Source organism: Hyla sarda, chromosome 2 (genome assembly GCF_029499605.1).
Source record: "Hyla sarda isolate aHylSar1 chromosome 2, aHylSar1.hap1, whole genome shotgun sequence".
Classification (NCBI taxonomy): Eukaryota; Metazoa; Chordata; class Amphibia; order Anura; family Hylidae; genus Hyla; species Hyla sarda.
In genome coordinates this window covers 500,900,174-500,909,166 of record NC_079190.1, presented here as the reverse complement: position 1 = coordinate 500,909,166, position 8,993 = coordinate 500,900,174, and the positions used below count along the sequence as shown (strand labels likewise).

The 8,993-nt window shown below is 44.7% G+C and overlaps 1 long non-coding RNA gene across 3 annotated transcripts; it reads left to right on the top strand.

The window, feature by feature from the left end:
• The first annotated feature begins 3,625 nt into the window (after positions 1 to 3,625).
• On the top strand, positions 3,626 to 7,650 carry LOC130357238 (uncharacterized). Of its 3 annotated transcripts, XR_008889147.1 has the most exons (7): positions 3,626 to 3,717; positions 6,484 to 6,572; positions 6,678 to 6,766; positions 6,862 to 6,950; positions 7,043 to 7,131; positions 7,227 to 7,315; positions 7,561 to 7,650. It is a non-coding gene; the product is annotated as an uncharacterized LOC130357238 (long non-coding RNA). The 3 variants fall into 3 exon arrangements; XR_008889145.1 differs by lacking the exon at positions 7,561 to 7,650 and having other exon boundaries at positions 7,227 to 7,377; XR_008889146.1 differs by lacking the exons at positions 3,626 to 3,717; positions 7,561 to 7,650 and adding an exon at positions 3,806 to 3,919 and having other exon boundaries at positions 7,227 to 7,377.
• The last annotated feature ends 1,343 nt before the right edge of the window (positions 7,651 to 8,993 follow it).

The following is an 8,993-nucleotide window of genomic DNA, read 5'->3' as shown; positions in this document are numbered from 1 at the left end:
AAACTCCGATCCCAACTCTCATAAACCAATATGGCCACTAATACTGCTCCCCATAAGGAGGCCGCTACTCAGCTTTCCTAGAGAATGGAAAATGTATCTAGATTGGAGATCAATCAATATTGTCAAATATGGAAATAGTTGTCAATGATTCCCATAATTTTTCATTAAAGGGGTACTCCACTGCCCCAGCGTGCAGAACATTTTGTTTCGAAAGCTGGGTTAGGGCTACGGGGTCGTCACGTCACGCCCCCTCAATGCAAGTTTATGGGAGGGGGCGTGGCAGCTGCCACGCCCCTCCCATAGACTTGCAGTGAGGGGGAGTGACGCGGCGACCCCCGTAGCCCTCACCCAGTGTTCGGAACAAAATGTTCCGAACACTGGGGCAGTGGAATACCCCTTTAACAACAGCTAATCGGTCGATTAGCATTTCTGTGGAGTAGCTGGTACTACAGGAGTGCTACCTATATCAGTGTTCCCCAACGGGTCACTCTCCAGCTGTAGTAAAACTACAACTCCCATCATGCCCTGATAGCTTGTATATCCCAGTTTGATTAGTTGCTGCTCAGGGCCCTTTCTTTTCTGGTAGCCTCCCAGTCTGACTGGGAGAGTATGGTAAGTGAGCTTTTGCACCCTGTTCACACTGGTGTGGTGCTGTGCGGCGTCCATTGCTGCTGTGGCGCCGTGTCTGTGGGGAGAGCGGCCCAGGGACTGGTTTGAGTGGCATTGTGGCTGTTCTGCCAGTGGATCGTTCCCCGTGTGGGAACTGATGTCGCGGTGGTGGTGGTCGCCGCCCGGTGCTGCGCCATTTTATGCTAGGGACGTTAGGGACCCACTCTAAATAGGTGGCCTTGACGTGGCGAGTGGGCTTGTACTTTTTGATCAAAATGTATACTAACAATCTGTTATTTTTTTAATTTATGCTGAGAAGCAATTAGATCAAAATTAGAGATGAGCGAACTTACAGTAAATTCGATTCGTCACGAACTTCTCGGCTCGGCAGTTGATGACTTATCCTGCATAAATTAGTTCAGCTTTCCGGTGCTCCGGTGGGCTGGAAAAGGTGGATACAGTCCTAGGAAAGAGTCTCCTAGGACTGTATCCACCTTTTCCAGCCCACAGGAGCACCTGAAGGCTGAACTAATTTACGCAGGAAAATCATCAACTGTCGAGCCGAGAAGTTCGTGACGAATCGAATTTACTGTAAGTTCGCTCATCTCTAATCAAAATACAATTTGTGGATGTGCGGCCATGTCTTTCTCTACTTGAATTCACGGTTTGATTAGTAGTTGCACCCGACCTGTAGACTTGCCCGATCCAGCAGGGAACCCTACATGTGAGAATAAAACATGTCAACTCATAGCAGAATCTGCTCGAAAACGCGAAGCCATTAATGGGGATGGCACATGTCCGAGCGGACTGATACCGGTGGCTGCTGCACGCAGAGTTTCCTAGCTGGATTACACTAAGAAAGTCCGCCGCATGAACGTAGCCTTAATGATTTGAATGGAATTTCCGCAACTCTGTTTAGACAGAGTAATTTCTGCGTGGAAATTTCTGGCGCGGATCAGAATTCCTCCGAAAGAAATGTCATTTCTTTTCCAGCAGAAATGGGACTTTGCATTCCCGTGACAAACAAGTGCCAATTCCGCATACCGTATATACTCGAGTATAAGCCGAGTTTTTCAGCACGATTTTTCGTGCTGAAAACGCCCCCCCTCGGCTTATACTCAAGTGAACGCTCCGCCTGTCAATCCCTTCTCAGTGGTCTTCAACCTGCGGACCTCCAGATGTTGCAAAACTACAACTGGCGCTGTTGTAGTTTTGAAACCTCTGGAGGTCCGCAGGTTGAAGACCACTGCAGCCTTCGTCATCATCCAGACCCCCCGCCCCCCCCCTTTTGTTTTGTACTCCCCTCCCCTTGGCTGGAAGTTAGGGTGAGCTGGTCCGGGCCATCTATGCTGCAGGGACCATCCGGTGGGGATGGTTAGTCGCGGGCTGTCCATTTTCACCGGGGGGGGGCCTCTTCTCCGCGCTTCGGGCCCGGCCCCAGAGTAGTGATGTTGCCTTGACGACAACGCACAGGGACGTTCATGCGCAACGTCCCTGTGCATCGTCGTCAAGGCAACGTCACTAGTCCGGGCCCGAAGTGCAGAGAAGAGGCCCCCCCGGTGAGCATGGACAGCCCGCGACTAACCATCCCCACCGGATGGTCCCTGTAGCATAGATGGCCCTGACCAGCTCACGCCAACTTCCCACCGAGGGGAGGCGAGTACAAAACAAAAGGGGGGGCTGTATGATGACGAAGGCCGCAGTGGTCTTCAACCTGCGGACCTCCAGAGGTTTCAAAACTACAACACCCAGCATGCACGGACAGCTGAGGGCCGTCCGGGCATGCTGGGACTGGGAGTTGTAGCTTTGCAACCTCTGGAGGTCCGCAGGTTGAAGACCACTGACGAAGGGATTGACAGGCGGTGATGATGAAGGGGGTGGGGGATGATGACGGGGTCTGGATGATGACATGGGGGGGGGGATGATGTATTTCCCACCCTAGGCTTATAGTCGAGTCAATAACTTTTCCTGGGTTTTTGGGGTAAAATTAGTGGCCTCGGCTTATATTCGGGTCGGCTTATACTCGAGTATATACGGTAGTTTTTGCTTCATTTTAGCACAGAGCAAAAGTAGGATTTCCGCAAGGAAATTTCCCACATGGTTTTCCTCAGTGTGAACATATTCTTAGTCCACACTAAGGAATTCAGCGAGGAAATTTTTTTCCGCTGAAATCTTCTACTTGCCTCATGGTATAATAGAGAAGAAACGAGGGGGAATTGGCGCTTATTTTCCACAGAATTCAGCGCAAAAATTCAACATGTTCATTGTTCCACCGGAATGCAGATCCTCATGAGAAATATCTATTAGGTTGCATTCACACCACGTTTTTGCAATACAGTTCCCGTATCAGGTTTTTGATGAAAGAAGGATTCCTCAAAACCAAAAACAAATTTCAAACCGGTATACGGTTAAAAAACTTATATGGTTTGAAAAATGATGTCCAGTTGCATCTGTTTTTTATGAAAAAAATGTATTTAACTTTTCACTCCATTTTTAATAAAGTTTCACTTGTTTGATTGAAATTCCAAGAAAAAAAAAACGTGCAAAGTCAAAAACCGTACGCACATACGGTTCTGTACAGTTCCCATCGACTCATGTCAAAAAAAATGTAAACAGTTTAATATGGTTTTTTTTTTTTTTACCCGAAACAAAAAACGTGGTAGTCTACGGTTTTGGGTACAGGTAAAAAAAAAAAACGGACAAAACCGTATAAGACGCAAAACGGACTAAACCGGATGATGCATTTGACGTTTGGTTTACAATGTTAAGTCAATGCATATGGTTTTCTATACGGTTCCGTACGTTGAAACCGTATACGGGAACTGTATAGCAAAAACGTGGTGTGCGTGCACCCTAAGAAAAGTCAATAGGAGTCAGATTCAAGGCAGAATCCATCTTGATTTTCCCCGAGCGTAGTCTTTTAATCTTGATAGGACACAATTAGGTGGAATATAACCTCCATTACACATAACATTACAGTTGCCCATAGCAACCAACTAAAGATCAGCTGTAAAATAGAAAATGAAAGTAAGCTTGGTTGCTAAGGGGAGATTGGCCGATTGGTTGCCAGGGGGAGATTCCACACATCGCTCCCTGTGTTTTAGTCAGGTAAATAATGAGATTGACCTGAATATATTCGCCATCTAAATAACAGAGTCATCGCTTGTCACTTCCTGTCAGATAAGGCGCCGCGTCTTATCAGTGTAGATGTGACGTTCACGTGCCGCCATTACGATAGCGATCTTCTAATCCCTTCAGGCATCGCCGTGATTCACCCTCATTACGGCTGATCCGGTCATTAGGTTAACGGGTAATCGGAGGAGTATGTCACTAGGCTACTTGTGTGTAAATAATACACGTGTGCGACACCGCATCACCGCGCCGGGAAACAACAACAGGGCCTTAAAGGGAAACTCCACTGGAATAAAACCAAAATAAAACATAAGGCTTTATTCACATTATGGTCGGATGGAAAAAAGCAGCGTACAGCGCAATTTTGTGGGCTACTTGACACTGAGGAATTTAAAGGGGTACTCCGGTGGAATTATTATTATTATTTATTTTTTTTTTTTAAATCAACTGGTGCCGGAAGGTTAAACAGATTTGTAAATGACTTCTATAAAAAAAAATCTTTACCCTTCCAGTACTTATTAGCAGCTGTATGCTACAGAGGAAATTCATTTATTTTTTAATTTCTTTTTTGTCTTGTCCACAGTGCTCTCTGCTGACACCTGATGCCCGTATCAGGAACTGTCCAGAGCAGGAGAAAATCCCCATAGCAAACCTATGCTGCTGTGGACAGTTCCTGACACGGACAGAGGTGTCAGCAGAGAGCACTGTGGACAAGTCATAAAAGAAATTCAAAACGAATTTCCTCTGTAGCATACAGCTGCTAAAAAGTACTGAAAGGATTGAGATTTTTAAATTGAACTCATTTACAAATCTGCTTAATTTTCTGGCACCAGTTAATTAAAAAAAAATTAAAAAAAAATAAAAAGTTTTCCATTGGAGCACCCCTTTAAGGCAGACTCTGTGCCAAATTTCACACGTGTTCCGTGTTCCATTACCCCTGTTAACAAAGCCAAAATTTCCCGAGCGGAATCTGTCGAAATAAATTCTGTTTGGAAATTTCGCTGCAGCGAAGTCCTTTTGTTTTCAATGGGATTCTGCTGCACCGCGCACACGACAGAATTTCTGCGCCACAAACACGTGACCGATATGACATGTTATTTCTTTCAGCGGAATCCGCTCGGAAATGCATTGGCGTCTATGGAGACGGCGCATTTCCGAGTGGTCCCCACTGTCTTTGCAATGTCCGTCGAAATTTTTTCGCCCCGAAACTTCGCAAAAAATAAATAAATCTGCCGTGTGAATGTAGCCTGAATCAGACTCCGATTGATTTTTAAATTTCAGTATTGATCATTTCCTGCACGGAATTCGTGAAATTCACGAAATTCCCAAGTAGAATCCCATGAAGTCAGAAATTAGCGCAAATTCCACATTCAATAAGCGTAATTCCACATAATTTCTGCTTCATTTTTCAAAATTTCCTAAAGGAAATTACGGGCGGATTCTGCTTACAAAAGCCTCTTTGGGGAATGATGTTAAGGCCCATCCACACTACGGAATTTCCGCGTGGCGGTGTAGAGGGCGCCAGCGCAAGGACCGTTTGGAAATGAGCCGTCTCCATAATCGACAATACATTTCCCAGCGGATTCCGCCAAAAGAGTGAACATGTCTGGGATCTGGATTTTCCGCCACAGAAATTTCATAGTATGAATGGCGCAGCAGGATCCCATTGAAAAAACAATGGAAGGCTGCTGCACCGGAATTTCCAAAAAATGCGCAGTCTGAATGGGCCCTTACTTTTCAGATTGCTGCAAAATGTCCAACCTCACAACAGATGATTGATGATGAAAAACTACAACTCCCAGCATGCCCGGACAGCCGAAGGCTGTCCGGGCATGCTGGGAGTTGTAGTTTTTGAAACAGCTGGAGGAACCCTGGTGGGGAAACACTGCACTACGCCGGCTGTTCTCCGGCAGATTTTACGTAGTGTGAACTGGGCCTTACAGTCAATGGCGTCCATCAGACGTCGCAGGTGTAATCTAAATCTAGCGCAGGTATGAACGAGGCCCTAAGCTTCCAAGTCGACACCTTGTCGTTCAGTTTCCAGGAAAAGCTGGGTCCGAATCCCGTCAGCAATTCACAGTCATCCTCTTCTATAAATCAAGACATCTCAGTTCTAGAAAAGCTGGGTGACACCACAGTCATCATTACAGCTTCCCAGAACCCATCACTCAACTTTCTCCAGGATCCTGAATGGCAACTCAATCAATTCATACAGCAATACATCTCCTACCGTCAAACTGCTGCGCTTTTTTTTTTTTTTTTGCTGCTATAGTATTTCCCCCCCTCGTCAACTTTTCAAAACTACGGAAATCGCAACCCTGAACTTTTAAATCCCATTCCGGCTTTTCCAGAATCCTGAATGTCAACTTTGCAAAATCTTCCTCCCCTCAATAACAAATTACCACATAGATGGTTCCTAACTCTTATCTGCTTCTGGTATAGCTGGGTAACAACTGATACAGTCATCATTCTACCCATCTTGCCCAAAGCCCTGAATGGCAAATCTACCTAGTTATACAGCCACACATCCCACACCACCATGCGCTGAGTTTTTGTCACAGATTTGCTTCAGTTTGTGTTTTTTTTTTTTTTTTATGTTATACTTTTCCATATAAATTCAATGACAACTTTAGCTATCACCCAGCTTTGCCAGGGTCCTGAATATCCTCGTTCCCAAGTCCTTCTCTCCTGTAAAGTTTTTTTTTAATAAATAACAATATTTTTAATTTAATCTGCTTCTAGGAAAGCTCGAATAATAATACAGTCCACATTCAAGGTTGATTCTCTGGCTTTCCCGGTGTCCTGAATGGCAGTTCTTTCTAGCTATATAGGTGAAGCAGTAGTTAAAGCATGTTTTTCATTTCTTATTATAATTTATTATATTTTATTTCTTATTATCTTTTTCGAATTATATTTTTCATTTAATCTGCTTCTAGGAAAGCTGGATTAATAATACCGTCCACATTCAAGATTGATTCCCCACCTTTCCCGGTGTCCTGAACGGCAGTTCTTCTTAGCTCTATAGGTGAAGCAGTAGTTAACCCGTGTTTTTCCTTTCTTATTATTTTTCTTATTATCTTTTTCTAATTACTGTACATTTTTCATTTAATCTTCTTATAGGAAAGTTGGATTAATAATACCGTCCACATTCAAGGTTGATTCCCTGGCTTTCCCGGTGTCCTGAATGGCAGTTCTTCCTAGCTATATAGGTGAAGCAGTAGCTAAACCGTGTTTTTCCTTTCTTATTATATTTCTTAGTAGCTTTTTTTAATTATATATTTTTCCTTTAATCTGCTTCTAGGAAAGTTGGATTAATAATACCGTCCACATTCAAGATTGATTCCCTGGCTTTCCCGGTGTTCTGAATGGCAGTTCTTCCTAGCTCTATAGGTGAAGCAGTAGTTAACCCGTGTTTTTCCTTTCTCATTATTTTTCTTATTATCTTTTTCTAATTACTGTACATTTTTCATTTAATCTGCTTCTAGGAAAGTTGGATTAATAATACTGTCCACATTCAAGGTTGATTCCCTGGCTTTCCCGGTGTCCTGAACGGCAGTTCTTTCTAGCTATATAGGTGAAGCAGTAGTTAACCCGTGTTTTTCCTTTCTTATTATCTTTTTCTAATTATATTTTTCATTTAATCTGCTTCTAGGAAAGCTGGATGAATAATACTGTCCACATTCAAGATTGATTCCCCACCTTTCCCGGTGTCCTGAACGGTAGTTCTTCCTAGCTCTATAGGTGAAGCAGTAGTTAACCCGTGTTTTTCCTTTCTTATTATCTTTTTCTAATTATATTTTTCATTTAATCTGCTTCTAGGAAAGTTGGATTAATAATACCGTCCACATTCAAGATTGATTCCCCACCTTTCCCGGTGTCCTGAACGGCAGTTCTTCCTAGCTCTATAGGTGAAGCAGTAGTTAAACCATGTTTTTCCTTTCTTATTATATTTCTTATCTTTTTCTAATTATATTTTTCCTTTAATCTGCTTCTAGGAAAGTTGGATTAATAATACCGTCCACATTCAAGATTGATTCCCCAACTTTCCCGGTGTTCTGAATGGCAGTTCTTCCTAGCTCTATAGGTGAAGCAGTAGTTAACCCGTGTTTTTCCATTCTTATTATCTTTTTCTATTTCTATTTTTCATTTAATCTGCTTCTAGGAAAGCTGGATGAATAATACCGTCCACATTCAAGATGGATTCCCCGGCTTTCCCGGTGTCCTGAACGACAGTTCTTCCTAGCTATATAGGTGAAGCAGTAGTTAAACCGTGTTTTTCCTTTCACCTTAAGGGCCCCGCCGCCGCGTTCCGTGATGTAACGCCGATACGGTGAATGAAAGCTCCTTTCATGGGGGGGAATTCATAGGAAAAACAACTTGTTCCTGACAGAGAGTACTGTGTACTGTAGGCGTCTCCGCACCGCAGCCGGGGCACTACAAGAACCAGCATACCCTGCCGCAACTCTATAATAAAAACGGTCTACAACTTTTTAAAAACTTTAATATATATTTTTTTTAATCTTTATAAAATGTTGCGGTTTTCACACTTTATTGTACGGCCCTATATTGTTTGCCAACCTGCAGCCGAACTACAACTCCCATCATGCCCTGACAGCCGAAGGCTGTCAGGGCATGATGGGAGTTGTAGTTCGGCTACAGGTTGGGGAATCCTCCCATATAACAATATTGCTCCCCATCCATCCGCACACCTGAGCTCCCACAATCCCCTGCGGTGACAACAGGTGTCTCAGGAGGAAGCCCCCGTCTCCATGACACCTGTCCTAGGTGTATACGCGCATGCGCAGTTGCTCCACCCGACCCTCCCGCAGGAAAAAGTGAGATGGACTCTCCCAAAAAAATATAAGAAAAAAAAAAAAACTGTTATCCCACCTGACGCCCCCCCGCACTGACCTGACAATAGGACGCTCCACAGCAGCGCCTGCGCAGTCATGGCGGACTAGGCTCTGCGGGCTTCCTGGTACTTGTAGTTCTCTTCTCTCAGGTCAGATTCAGGTGTCGCCTCCTCCTCCCCGGGCTGTGAACTCTCTAGGTGTCCTCCAGGCTGGAGCTCAGCCGCCCGTCATCTCTATCAGTGACCCGGAGCCGCCCGCACACCCGAGAGCGAAACTTCCCTGCCAGCCAGAAACCTGTTCACCCCTCCCCCAGCGACTGGCAACGGGTAACACGGGACCACGCCCACCGGGCAGCAGGCCACGCCCCCTCTGAAACCTTCACCGACCTGTTCACCTCTG